Here is a 14,585-nt window from a genome sequence, read left to right as displayed (position 1 = left end):
CGGTCGTCCTGGCACAGCTGGGCCCCACCTCCCCGGGATGGCCACCTGATGGGAAGGCATACGTGGGCACGCAGTTTGCAGCATCGTTCTCTTTCTGAAAGATGCCCGCTGGTGGGGGAGACCCTCTCGCGCTGGGGTAACAGGACCACCCTCCTTCCGCACCCACGGTGGCGAGGGGAGGGCTGCAGGCTTCGCACAGGCCGACGGTTCCCCGCGCAGGGCCTCACGCCTAGCAACTCCCCAGCCTGGGCTTCTCGTGCTCCCCAGTGGAAACTATCCTCCGGGAGGAAGTGGGTTTGACTCTCACCTCTGCCACTTACCGACTAAGTGAACTCCAGGGAGTGTCCACAGCTCTCTGAGCTTCAGGGGATGGTAGCACCATCTGGGGGGCTGTTCACAGCAGGCAGCAAGTGTGTATGGAGACCCAGCTCTGGTCCTGTGCCTTTCTAGGTGGGGATGGGGGGAGTTAAGCACCTAGTGTGTACCAGGCCTCACCTGGGAAGTTGTCAATGCCCCAAACTGGCATGGGCCCATGGGCATGTGGCCCAGGGCAGGAGGCGGACATTAGCTACCCAAGAGGGTGAGCAGCTACAAGGCAGATAACTGCTCTGAGCCCACCAGGGAGGGAAGGAGGCTTCCCTGAGCTGGGATCTAAAGGATGGACAGGACTTAACTAGGAGGAGAGGAGGGGAAGAGGGAGGAAGAGCATTCCAGACAGAAGGAACAGCATGTGCAAAGGCCCTGGGGTGGAAAGGAACCTAAAGTTTATAGGAAGAAAAAAGTTCAGGGCTTCCCTGGTGGCGCAGTGGTTGAGAGTACGCCTTCCGATGCAGGGGACATGGGTTCGTGCCCCGGTCCGGGAGGATCCCACGTGCCACGGAGCGGCTGGGCCCGTGAGCCATGGCCGCTGAGCCTGCGCTCAGCAACGGGAGAGGCCACAACAGTGAGAGGCCCGCGTACCGCAAAAAAAAAAAAGTTCAGAAAACAGAGTGGAGCAGGATGTGAGATGTGGCTGGAGAGGTGGGCAGTGGCCAGTCCCCAGCAAGCCTTACACAGAGCTTTAGCGTGAGGGCGACCACAGGCTCCGGGCAGCTCAGGAGAGTCCCATTTACACCCGTAATCCTGACGTTGTTAACATCTCTCTTTTACATTCAAGAGTAAAGACGGGTTTGGACGATGCATTATAAATCTGTGGGGGATTTGGGTGTTCATCCTAAAGGAAGGCAATGGGCAATCTCATCATGGAGCTGACACAGTCAGGCAGGTGTTTCAGGAAGAAGCCCGCTGACTGTGTGCAGGGGGATTCGGGGGACCAGGGGACCAAGCTGAAAGTGGTGGCGGCTCAGCCTCAGGTGTGGCAAATGGGGTGGAGGGAGGTGATGAGCACACACTCGGCCCCTCCCGCTTGGATCCCCAGGCCCGTGCCCCCATACGCACGCACCTACGCGTGCATGCACACGCCACACACGTGCTGGGCGCATATGCACCTGCCCTTGGACTCATCAGGGCGTGTTCCTTACTGGCGAGCAGGTGGTCTGCACCCCCTCGGTTGCCTGTGGCTTGTCTTCCACATTTCTCCCCGGGATGGACTCTCCGTGTGGACCAGCTGAGTGGCACTGGCTGGAGATGTCCCCTTCACTGAGTGACTGAGACTTAGCTTGGATCAAACTCAATGCCACCCATGCACGCAGGGCCAGGGTCCCCGTCCCCACTCACCCCTGCCCCCCAAGGCAGAGGGCAGGTGGGCCGCCGGGGAGGTGAGGTCAGTGCCAGGAGCCGCCCACACCAGCGAAGCTCAGTGCCCCCTGGGCCAAGCAGCCCATCCGCCTGCACCAAGATTACGATGTCTGCATGGACCGTAGTGCGCTCTGCCTGGGTGCAGCCCTGCGCAGGTCACAGGACAGTTGCAAGGTCATACAGCCTTCAGCTGAGCTGGAACAGGGGCCCAGCCTGGGGAAGCCCTGCCCTGACCTCCTCCAGATCCACTTCCCTCCCAGGCCAGCCGAGGTCCTCTCCCCAGGGGAGGGGAGGCGGGAGTCAGCACCCAGGAATCACTACATAAGTTGTTACCTGCCGGCCAAGACTCCAGACAAATGAGGGTGTCTCCCTGCGGCCCTGACGACAGCGGGCGCCACAGGTAAAGTACACACACATACATGCACACGCTCACAGGCGCTCCTGGGGCGTCTGCCGGGAGCCCCGCTCTGCCGCGTTCCCGCTGCTCTCCAGGGTCTGAGCCCAGGGACGGAGGAGCCGTGAGAAACCCCAACGCTGCCAGTGTTCGGGCCTTGACAGGGCGTGTTTGTGCATGTACACGACACGTGCATGTACGCGGGAGCTACGGGGACAGAGGCCACGTGTCTCTTGGCAGATGGGGAAACCAGGGCAGGGACGCGCCTACCTGCTGGTGTACAGGGGTGGCCTGAGCACGGAGCTCAGCCTCCCAGCCAGCACTCTGGGATGTCCTGAGGGGCCCTGGCCTGGCAGACAGGGCGCCGTTTTGAGACGTGACTTTGCCACCTGCTGGCTGTGTGACATGAGGAAAGCACCTCTTCTCTCTGGGGAGGATGTCGTGAGGGGATGCCCAGGGGGCTGGAAGAGGCGTTCATGTCCCCAGGTGGGGAAGAGGCTCCCTCAGTGGGCAGGTCCTCCCAGTGTTTCGACTTTGGAATAATTATATCTGAAAACTTGGAAAAGAGAGAAAAGCACAGAGAATGAATCTTCCAGAAACAACCAGAGGCGGCTGCTGCAGACGTGAAGGTCCACACATCTGCCATGAAGGGAGCGCGGGCCTGGAGCGCAGGGAGACCTCAGAGCCGACACGTGTGGGTGGGCACCTTCTGCATACAGTGGGGATAAAGCCAGGGTTGGGGGGCTAGCCAAGGAGGGCGTGGACAGAGGGCTTGGGGCCAGCACCTTCTGGGGGCTCTGCCACAAGGCTAGGGGCAAAGGGGGGCAGGGGCAAACACCCCAGGCCCTAGAGCAGAAACACAGGACAGGGACGGGTGGCCAGGGTCACCGCCACTTACAGCTATGGGACTTGGGCTGGTCCCATCGCCTGCTGGTCCCCAGTGCCCTCATCTGAGAAATGGGGTGATGTTGGGCCCCTCAACAGGCCAGTGCAAGATCCCGAGAGGGAGGGTTAGCTGACGACCGGGAAAGCATGAAGCCTTATCACGAGACCCCCAGTCGGAAGGCCCATTGTCGTGTGGCTCGGAGCAATTCCGGGGCTCTACTGAGATCCAGGAGGTGGACGGACCTTCCCTGAGTGCAGTTCCGACCTCTGACCTCAGCAGCGACCCCAGTAGCGACCCCAGTAGGCTCAGCTGAGGGCTCCTCCCTGGACGGGGCGACACTGAACAGATATCAACTGCTCCCTGATTTCCCCTCCCCCATCTTCCCCAGCACCTCTCCGTGTAGCATTCAAACCATGAGCGGGTCCTGCAGCCCCACCTTCAAAGCACATCCTGAATGGCCTAAACGGAGACGTGTAAGTCAGGCAGACAATGAATGAGGCACAACGACACCAGGGCACCGCAGCGCTGAGCAGTGGCGGGGTTGGGGGTGGGAAGGGCAGGAGGAGGTTAATAACCGCAGGCGTTTAGCCTGTGCCTGGAACCGAGCCGGACTCTCCCCTCTGCTTATCTCCTTATTTTCTCAGCAACACCTGCAGGCACCTGTTACTTTATACCATTTACAGATGAGGACCCTGGAGTTCAGGGAAGTTAGGTGACCTGCTGGGAACAGGCAGAGCCGGACTCCAGCCCAAGGCTGCCCAATGAGAGCCAGGCACTCAGCCTGGGAGTCGGGCAGACGCCGGCCGGTGGGCGTCTGATGCACATCGAGGAAGGTCTGGACGCTATCAGGAAGGCAACCGGAGTCACTGGAGACTTTAGGCAGAATGTCAGAGTCGGACTTTTCAAGGTTAATATGCAGGGGGATGGGCGTACCAGGAGGGACCAGATCAATCTGTCGCTGAAAGCCCCGGAAAGGACATCCCTGGAGGTCGTCGGAGCTGTTTGGGGTGTGGCCAGGGCTCACCTGTCACCTGCCCCCCGCCCTGGGAGGCACAGTCCCACCTGAGCTAGTCCGGTGGCCGATGGGGGAGGGAGCAGGGCTGCCACCACTAAGGTCCCTAACAATGAGGTGATTATGTCTTGAGCTTTGCTTGAAAAACCTTAATGGATTTTTTCTCCACTCCACAAAGCCGCTCTGTGATGCAGGAATGATGATTGAGATCCCGGAATGATGATTGAGACTAATGCCGCTGAGAGAGCATCCACTCCCCACCTCCAGCCTCCTGGCTGCCTCTCTTGATGGAGGACAGGAAGTTTCCAGTGGTGTGAGGTCCGAGCTGTCCATCCAGGCCCTCAAGCGTGTGACAGTAATCCTAGCCAGTGTCCCTCCGTGCCAGCACTCTGCCCAGGCTCTGCAAACAGGAACAAATGCAGTCCTCACGGCAGCCCTGCAGGATGTTTGCTGCTACCATCATCACATTCTCAGGATGCCTGTGGGCTCATCCTTTGTACCAGCCACCCCTCACTTCTCAGGAGGTGGGAGGGGGGACCCCTGACCCAGGAGCCCCACCCCTGCCTCCAGCACCGAGGCTCGCACACCTCTGGTGATGGGGTGCTCACCACCATTCTTCACAGTCCTCCTTGTGATCCAGCTGCTCTGACCACGTACCACGTGGGTGCAAGATGTCACAGCTCGTGGCCTCTCCCTGTCTTTGTCTCTGCCCTCCTCTCTCAGCAGCATCACTCCCTGCCTGGCCCAGGAGGCCCTGGGGGGAGTGAATGGATGGATAAGGGCCACATGTCTCTTGCACCAGCCGTCCCTGTGCTTTTCCCCCACAAGGGTCATCCTGGGCCCCCGCTTACCAGTCCAAGGGGTTTCAGAGGGAGTAACACGAGGGTGCCACCTGGCAACTGGATTCCTCTGTCCTAGAGCCCTGTCTCCTCTGAGCCCTTGCTCTCCTCCCCACACTCCTTGCCAGGAAGTCACAATGATTAACAACAACCACCACAGCCATGATAATAATAACAGCAGCTAACACATTTGCAGGTGCCAGGCCTTGTTTTCAGCAGTTCACAGACAGAAACTCCTGGAATCCTCTCACTATTCTATGCAGAACACACCATATTGATGCCATTTTACTATTGAGGACACTGGGACTCAGAGAGGTTAAGATACTTGCCCGAGACCACACAGCTCCCTAGATGAGGGGCACTAGGGAGAATTGCTCTCATTCTCTTGGGATCAGGAAGCCACAGGGCCTTTTGGTCCCTGAGGGGGGCCTCTGACTAGGGAGCAGTGCCCCCCTCCCGGGGTCTGGGACACACAGATAACTGGCGCTCCTGATGCCAGCTCCTTTCTCTGCAGAGCCGAACACCCCCAACCCCGTGCCTGTCACCAGGCCAGATGTTTACTAGAAAGAGGCTCTACTCAGGGCCTGTGCAATGCTGGGACCCCTTTGATCCCCGAGTATTTACAGAGTTCAGAGGTCCCTTGCTCTGTTCCCCGGAGTCCAGCAGCAAATGGGTCCTAGGGGACAGGAGGGCTCAGGGTCCCACGCTGGGCCCTGCCACCAGCCCCAGGCAGGTGACTTGGGCAAGCAGCTTCCAGTGCACAGCCCTGTCAGCCCCGTCGGCCTGAGAGGGCGGGGTCGCTATTTCCTGCACACTTGCTGTGCGCCAGGCCCCGGGAGCAGTCTTTTACCTTCTTGATCAATAGTCCGGTGAGGTGGGTGATGTTCCCATTTCACAGAAAAGAAAAGTGAGGCCTGCAGAACAAGAATGGGGTCCGTTCAGCCGTCATGCTGCTGACCCTAATCCCCGGTGCCGTGGGGGTTCTGGGGTTAAGAGCTCCCTCGTTCCCAGACCAATAGCCATCCTTTTACTCCCCAGGCTCTCTGGCTGTATTCCTCCCAGGGCCCCGTGTGACCCCGGGGCACAGAAGGAGAGAAAATTGGAGCCAACATTTGGGTCCACTTTCTTCTGGAATTGGCTGGATGAGTAAAGAATGCACCCAGTATGCTGAGAATCATTTTTATTTTGCATCTTTGAGCGCTGGCCAAGTTTTAGCTTAAAGAGTACAGAGTCGATTCACTCACCAGCTCTTAACACGCTGCTGTGCCATTAGCCCCCTGTCTCCCTCCCCTCCCAGGCCACCCCAGAAACAGTGTTATTTGTAAGCAGAGAACATCTGGCCTGCAGAAGCCTCAGGCCTGCCAGGAAGAGGAAGACAGAGACAGGCCCGCCCTGGAGATGCCAGGCACGACATGCCGGGGAGCCCTGCCTTGCCAGGACACAGAACCTCTGTGGCCCACCTGCTCACTCCTGAGGCCTCTTCTCCGGCCCAGGCCACTTTCTGTTACTGGAAGCACAGGTCGTAGCGTCGGATCTATGTTCGCATCACGGCCCTATGTGATTTGGGGCAAGAGGCTTCATTTCTCTGGGCCTCAGTTTACTTTTCTGTAAAATGGGTTAGCAACACGTGCTTTGCAGAGCTGCATTGGGAATTCAGAGAGAGCGGTTGCAGAGTTCAGCACCTGGCAAACGGCAGGTGCTCTTTTCATCCTACCCTGACCTGCCCTCACACCTGCCACTTTCTGAGCCCATTTTCTTCAAGGGGTCACACTGACACCCCACCCCCCTGAGGCAGCCCCCTTTCATGCCCTCGTATGCCTGCTTGCCTTTGCACACCGTGCTCAGATGTACATTTGTGTCTGGCTTGATAGTGGGTCTGGAATCCAGTTCTGTGAGTTCCAATTTTGTTCTCCTTTCTTGAGACTGTTTTGAACGTCATAGATCCTTTTTGCTGGCGTATACATTTTAGGATCAGCTTATCAGTGCCCGCCCCCCACAAACATACCTACGGGCCTGCTGGGATTGGGACTGGGATAGCATTCAGTGCAGATCAATTTGGGTTGATTTCAAATCATTACAATATTGAGTCTCCTTATCCATGAATGTGGCTCATCTCTCCACCTTTTTAAGGATCTTATTTGATTTCTCTCAAGAATGCTCTGATTTTTCCATGCAGATGTCTTACGTGTCTTTCATTAGGTGTGTTCCTGGGTGCTCTGTGCTTTTGATGTTATTGTAAATGATTTCTTAAACTGTCATTTTCTAATTATTTGTGAATGCTATAGAGAAATACAATTGATTTGGGCATATTGACTTTGTATACGGCAACCTTGCTGAATTTATTAGCTCTAATAGATTATCTGTACATTCATTCTTTTGGATTCTCTATCATAACCAACTATGTCATTAATATATGCTGACAGGGAATGCCGGCCCAGGAGGCTCGCAGCCCCGCCAGTCCCGGTTGTACCCGGTCTGCTTTCCTGCTTCCAAAGCACTGATGTCACTACGTTGCTTTGGTGACCTTCACCAAGGGACAATGAGATTTGTTCTGCCAGATTCCTTGTTATTGCATCCCCTCCTCCACCCCGTTTATTAGGAATGGATTCTCAATTGCTCCGCGAATTTCAGTTTCTGGATGGTAGGGAGACAGGATGCTGTGCGGGTCCGAGCTCGCAGCTGTTGTTGAGTTAGAGGCGGGCCGGGAGCAGGGGCACCTACTGCACCGTCGGGGGGCGGGGGACACCTTTACAGGAACGTCACTGATGGCTTCACCGAAGTGATGAGATCGTGGGCTGTGGGAGATCACTTGGCATTGAGCTGTGACGTTGCCAAAGAACATGATGTTCAAAATACTTTTGAAGAGATAGAGAAAAATTTAGGTCGAGTTAATTTCTTGGTAAATGCAGCTGGAATTAACAGGGATAACCTCTTAGTAAGGACAAACGCCGAAGATATGCTATCTCAGCTTCATACTAACCTCTTGGGCTCCGTGCTGACCTGTAGAGCTGCCGTGAAAACAATGATTAAACAGCAGACAGGGTCCATTGTGTATGTGGGAAGTACTGCGGGTGTAAAGGGCAGTCTGGCCAGTCCGTGTACAGCGCCAGTAAAGGCGGGCTAGCTGCGCTCTCACGCGCTCTTGCTAAAGAGGTAGCAAGAAAGAAAATTAGAGCGAATGTAGTTGCACCAGGTCAGTGGAAACTTCTTTTTCCTTTTAATTTATATGCATCTATGGCTTTTTACAATAACAGTAAAGACTGTTCTTGTGTCTGTAAGTACGTCATCGTCATCAGGCACTTCTCAGAGGTGCTGGGACAGGAGAAGGGGACCCGCACTGTTACTCGGTCCTGGAGCAGCGCCGCCCGGGAGGGCGTGACCTCGGTCTGATGGGACTCAGGGGGCCGGGAAGCTGCATCTGTACTAAAACCAGAAGAGAAACTTCTCATTTAAAAGTGAGTCGTATTGGGCTTCCCTGGTGGCGCAGCGGTTGAGAGTCCGCCTGCCGATGCAGGGGACACGGGTTCGTGCCCCGGTCCGGGAAGATCCCACATGCCGCGGAGCGGCTGGGCCCGTGAGCCATGGCCGCTGAGCCTGCGCGTCCGGAGCCTGTTGCTCCGCAACGGGAGAGGCCACAACAGTGAGAGGCCCGCGTACCGCAAAAAAAAAAAAAAAAAAAAAAAAAAAAGAAGGGAAGTTTTAAAAGTCAATTGTATTTAAGTTAAGACCTCTCAGGAGCTGGATGTAAGAATTTCATGTAAGTGGGGTGGGGCGTGCTGGTGGCATACACCCTGCCGTGGAACGGGTCCGAGTTGTGTCTCTTTGGAGAACTGTTTCCATTTTGTCTTTCTCCTTTTCTTGGGATGTTTCATTGATTTGCTGCTCGCTGGGATACAGTATTTGTTAATTTAGACTTTGTCAGTTTGTCAAAGCAGAACTTTCCGAGTAATGCATCTTTTACCTGATGTATTCCATACGTCTAGATTAAAGAAATAACACATCTTTATATTTAAAATATCTGAATAGCTCTATAATGCAATGTGCTTTTAATAACAGCGTGAACCAGAGGAGATAATCCCACAAGGCTATGTAGATGATGTCATTTGCACATTTCACGCAGTAATCCCCTACAATAACTGACGTACTGATGACCTCAGAGACACCGCTGGTTCGGTTCCAGGCACCGCAGTAGAGTGCATGTTACAATGAAGCGAGTCAACAAACCTTTTGGTTTCCCAGTGCATAGATAAGCTATGTTTCCACTATACTATAGTCTCTTAAGTGTGCAGTAACACTATATCTACAAAAACAGTGTTCATACCTTAGTTGAAAAATACTTTATTGCTAAAAAATGCTAACCATCATCTGAGTCTTCAGTGGTCAAGTTGTAGTGCTAACATCAAAGATCACTGATTACAGATACCACAGCAAATACAGTAATAATGAAAAAGTTTGAAATATTTTGAGAATTACCAAAATGTGACACAGAGACATGAAATGAGCAAATACTGTTGGAAAAATGCTGCCGATAGACTTGCTTGATCCAGGGTTGCCCAAAACCTTCAACTTGTAAAAAAAACACAGCGTCTGCAAAGCGCAATAAAACGAGGTCTGCCTGTACTGCAGAAAGCCAGTGTTTGTACAGAGAAAGAATGACCAGAGGTCACCTATGTTTGTTTTCAAAATGGAGAAGACACCTTTCACTGGGTGTCACTGTGCCCCAGGGAGCTACCCCGTATTCACGTGAGAATTTTAACACAAAGAAGAATTTGAAGGAAAAACGCTATTTCACAAAGACTCAGGAGGAAGAAACATCTTTTGAAAAGTCACTCTGGGAAGTAGTAGGTTGTAACAGTGATTTTAGCTGTGGTTGCCTCTTTAGTGAGCAAACGGGGCGCTCTGAGGCCTGCTGTGTGATGGTGCGGGGCGGCAGGGGGGCAGTGGCGGCACCTGGTAACAGAAGTGAGGGCACGCAGGCCGGCCGCCGCAGGTACTAGCCCGTGTGCGGGAGGTATTCCTCCGAGGAACTCAGGCTGCTAAAATCCGACCTGTTTGGGAGTGGCCGACAATGAACCTGGTTAGAGAGGTGGGAATTTAAGGAATCTTCAGGAGTAGAAGTCACGGGGCGGGAGGCGGGGTGGGGGGTGGTGCGCGGGGGATGGGACTCGCAGTAGAGCTGGCCGCCTGTGGAGAATCCATCAGGAACACTGGTGTTCTTGTGAAGCCTGTAGGAAGACCAAGCCAGCAGGGCGCAGGTCCCCTGGAAGACAAAGCGAAGGTGATGTGGGCTCGGTACCGCGGCAGTCAGAGCCTCCTGAAGAAGGCGAGGGGGGCGTTTCACAAAGTGCACCTGTTCCTTTCACTGTGCTGACTTGGGGCACTCCACACGAGTTGGAAATATTGATGGATTAACTAGGACACAAAGCCGGTTTAGCCTGGTTGGTCTGTTACAGGTAATTGGAAAATACTGAAACAGAATGATGGGAATTATAGTTTAGGTTGCTAAAGGCTAAAGAAATTCTCCAACTTGTGCTAAGACTTTTAAAATAAATTCGAATGTACAACTTACAGCTTGGTTTGTTGGTTTTCAAATGAGTTGCCCCAGTTTGTAACCAAGTTTATTCCGTTTGGTAGCCATCTGCACGCATGAACACAAAGTATTCTACAAACAACTGAAGCCCCATTTTAAACTTGGATTTCCACGGTGTGCCGAGTGACCTTCAGGGCAGAAGGGAGAGGGGGTGGAGTGACTGTGGACGCACTCCTTCGAGGCAGAGCTGCAGAACCAGCCTTTGCCTGGACCAGAACAGGTGCAGGATTAGGAGGAAAAACTTCCGCTGAAGCGCAATTCAAAAAGGTGAAATTGCCCCAAAGCTCCAGTTTTAGACACACGTCTCCCTTTCTGATGGGCACACGTTTTGAGCCCCCCGGGAGTAACTGAGACAGCCAGCGAGCACGCAGGCACCAGAAGACAGCACCGTGGGTGCGCGGAGTCCACAGGATGGTGGGAGCAGCTGCGAGCGCTTCAGAGTATGTACGTGAAAACGTATCAGATGCTCCCAAACGTGAAAGGCAAAGTCCCCGGGACTGTCCTGTTGGAATAGGCCAGAACCACTGAGGGTGCGAGTACTAACGACGGTGCTTCTGAGTCAGAAACATACCGGGTAGCGTCCCTAGGTGTACAAGCCAGTTAAGCACGTACAAAGTTAGTACTGGTCCAGTTAGAAATACAAAATGAAAATTATGGAAGCTGCCTCAAATATCTGGGATGCCACAAATTTACAAGCAGACCTGGGTAAAAAAGTTGACTCTAGTTTTAAGAAAACATTGCAGTTCAAATACAGTCTCAGGTCCCAGTGGTAGCCTCAGAAATCACGTGTCTGGAGAGTAGAACCATTTATACGTTTGTACAAATTTGCAGATAACAAAATAAACAAAAAAGTAGAAAAGAAAAGAAATATATATATATGCTGACAGGTTTTTTTCCAAGTCCTTACACTTTTTCTTGTTTTACTGTACTGTCTTAACGTTGAACAGATGTAGTGACGGTGAGTACCCCTGACCTGTTCCTGACCTCAGGGGGGTATGTTTTTAATCTCTCATCATTAAGAATGATGTTTGCTGAAGGCACTATAGATGCCTTCTAACAGATTAAAGAAGTTTCCTTCTATTCCTAGATCGCTAAACATTTAAAAAAATCATGAATAGGGCTTCCCTGGTGGTGCAGTGGTTGAGAGTCCGCCTGCTGGTGCAGGGGACGCGGGTTCGTGCCCAGATCCGGAAGGGGAGGATCCCACATGCCGCGGAGCGGCTGGGCCCGTGAGCCATGGCCGCTGAGCCTGCGCGTCCGGAGCCTGTGCTCCGCAACGGGAGAGGTCACAACAGTGAGAGGGCCGCGTACCGCAAAAAAAAAAAAATCATGAATAGTTGCTGAATTGTATCAAATGCTATCTCTACGCCTACTGAGATAAACATATGATTATGTGTGTATTATATTCTTCTAAAGTGGTGAATTTCACAGATTGACTGTCAAAAGTCAAACCAGTTTTGCATCCCACAGTAAATCCAACTTGATCGTCATGTATTGTTCTTTGTCTATATAGCCAGACACTATTTGGCTAATATTTTGTTTAATATTTTTGCATTTTTAATTTTTGGCTTTTAATGTTTTCCTTTTGTGTTAGTTACATATTGTTGAATAAAAACTTGCACTAAAGAATATTGGTTAAAACACTAATCTTATCTCTAATGGATTCTGCGGGTCAGGAATTCAGATGGGGCATAGCAGGGACAGTTTGTCTCTGCTCTACAATGTCTGGGCCCTCAGCTGGAAGACTTGGAGGCTGGGGACAGGATTCACATAAAATCTCAGTCACTTACAGGCTGACTGTTGACAGGGGACCTTGCTTGTGCTCCCTCACAATATGGTGGCCTGAGGCCAAGAGCAAATGTCCCAAGAGGGAGAGAGGAAGAAAGAGGGAGAGAGAGGCAGTGAGGCATATGCTCTATTCTTTTTCCTTTGTAGACCTAGCCTGGGACCTCACATAACATCACGTCTGCAGCTCTCCATTGGTCAGGGAGGTTACTAGACTCCTCCCAGGTTCAGAGAGAGTGAGAAGAGGGTCAACCCCCTTGTAAGAAGACAGGGCAAACATATTGGTGTGTCTGCCTTTGGAAAATACATTCTTCCCCCTTTCTTTTAAAGTTCTTCTCAGTTTTAAGTATGAAGGCTCTGCTTTGCCTCTAAAGCAAGTAGGAAAAGATTCCCACTTTTTTATTCTGTGTGTGATTTGTACGTGACTCATGTTATTTCTTCCTTAAATGTTTGGAAGCATTCATCACTGAAGCCATGTGGGCCTGGAGAGTTCCTTGTGAGAAAGTTTTAAATTATAGATCAAATTCTTTAATAGCTATCAGACTATTCAAACTTTTTATCTCTTCTTGGTTAGTTTTGTTTTTCTAGGAGTTTGTCCATCTCAACTGAAATTTTAAATTTACTGCCAAAAAGAGGTGTTCACAATATCCTTTTTTAATGCGGAAAGGTCTGTAGAGATGTCAGCTTTTTTTTTTGTTTTTTGTTTTTTGTTTTTTTTTTGCGGTACACGGGCCTCTCACTGCTGTGGCCTCTCCCGTTGCGGAGCACAGGCTCCGGACTCGCAGGCTCTGCAGCCATGGCTCACGGGCCCAGCCGCTCCGCGGCATGTGGGATCTTCCCGGACCGGGGCACGAACCCGTGTCCCCTGCATCAGCAGGCGGACTCCCAACCACTGCGCCACCAGGAAAGCCCGAGATGTCAGCTTTTAATTCTTGATACTGCTTTCCATGTTGATGATCTGTCATGTTAGGGATTTATAAATTTTATTATACATTTGAGAAACAAACTTAATACTTGGTGGATTTTCACTATTCCATGGTCATTTTCTATTTTACTATTTAAGATCTCTCTCTCTCTTATTTTTCCCTCTTATTTCTTTGAGTTTACTTTGTTTTTGTTGTTTTACTGCTTCTTGAGATGTTTATTTAGACAATTTCTTTTCAGCCCTTTTCCCCCTAAAATATAAGTTTTGAGACTATCAGTTTTTCTCTGAGTTCTGCTGGAGGTTCATCCCTTATTTTGATGATTCACTTTTATTATTGTCCATTTCAAACTACCTTCTCATTTTCATTGTGATTTCTCGTCCAACTCACTGAATTTAGAAGTATATTTAACTAGTTTACAAACGGTGGGCATAGTCTAGTTGCCTTTTTGGTTTGGATTTCAGTAAAATTCCACTGTAGTCAAAGAACATCTGATTTTAATTAAATGACATTCGTTGAGACTTGCTTTATGACCTGCATGTAATCTAGTCTTGTATATGTACCAGGTGCACTCGATAAGAACGTGAATTCTGCTGTTTATTTTTACAATGTTCCTTATATGTCAGTAGATCAGGTTTATTCATCATATTGTCTAAATTTTGTATATCCTAAGTTTTTGTCTACTCATTCTGTTAATTACTGAGAGAAATGCACTGGGCCCCCCCCCCACACGACCACTGCTTTGTCTATTTCCTCTTTTGGTTCAGTCCAGTTTTTGCTTTATTTATTCTGAGATTATGTTATAAAGTGCATACAAATTTACAATAGTTTATCTTCTTGGTTAATTGTCCCTCTTTACCTCTATTTATGATTTTTGCCCTAAAGTCTACTTTGCCTGATGTTATTATAGTGAAACCCACTCACTTCTGGTTAGAGTTTTCACGATCTTTTCCTGTTCCTTTACTTTCAGCCTATCACATAAGTCCTTTTATTTAAGATGTCTTTTCCAAGCAGCATATGGTTGGGTTAAAATTAAACCAGTTTAAGTGAGATGATATTTGTCTTGTAAGAAAAGTATTTATTTTCTACTTATCCCACCTCTTTTATATTTCTTCACTCACTTTCTTAATTTTAGAAAAATCAAAAATTTTTTATTATTCAATTTCCTCCTTTCCATTAGCTTGCTAGTTATCCTTTCTTTAATTGTTCTTTCGGTGGTTACTCTAGAGATTATACCATGCAAAGGACTTGTTATAGTCTAATTTAAGTAACTATTTTTACCGCTTCCTAGAAAATGCAAAAATGCAAGGGCCTCAGAGCATTTTAACTTTATTTGCTCCTTCTGTATATTTTTCTTATTGTTCCGCTGTACCCACATAGTCACACATTTACCTCTTCTTCAGCTTTTCATTCTGCCTA

Source organism: Grampus griseus (genome assembly GCF_964374135.1).
Source record: "Grampus griseus genome assembly, chromosome: 11".
NCBI classification, from domain to species: Eukaryota; Metazoa; Chordata; class Mammalia; order Artiodactyla; family Delphinidae; genus Grampus; species Grampus griseus.
The sequence above is the reverse complement of the archived record's forward strand: the minus strand, read 5'-3'. Positions refer to the sequence as shown.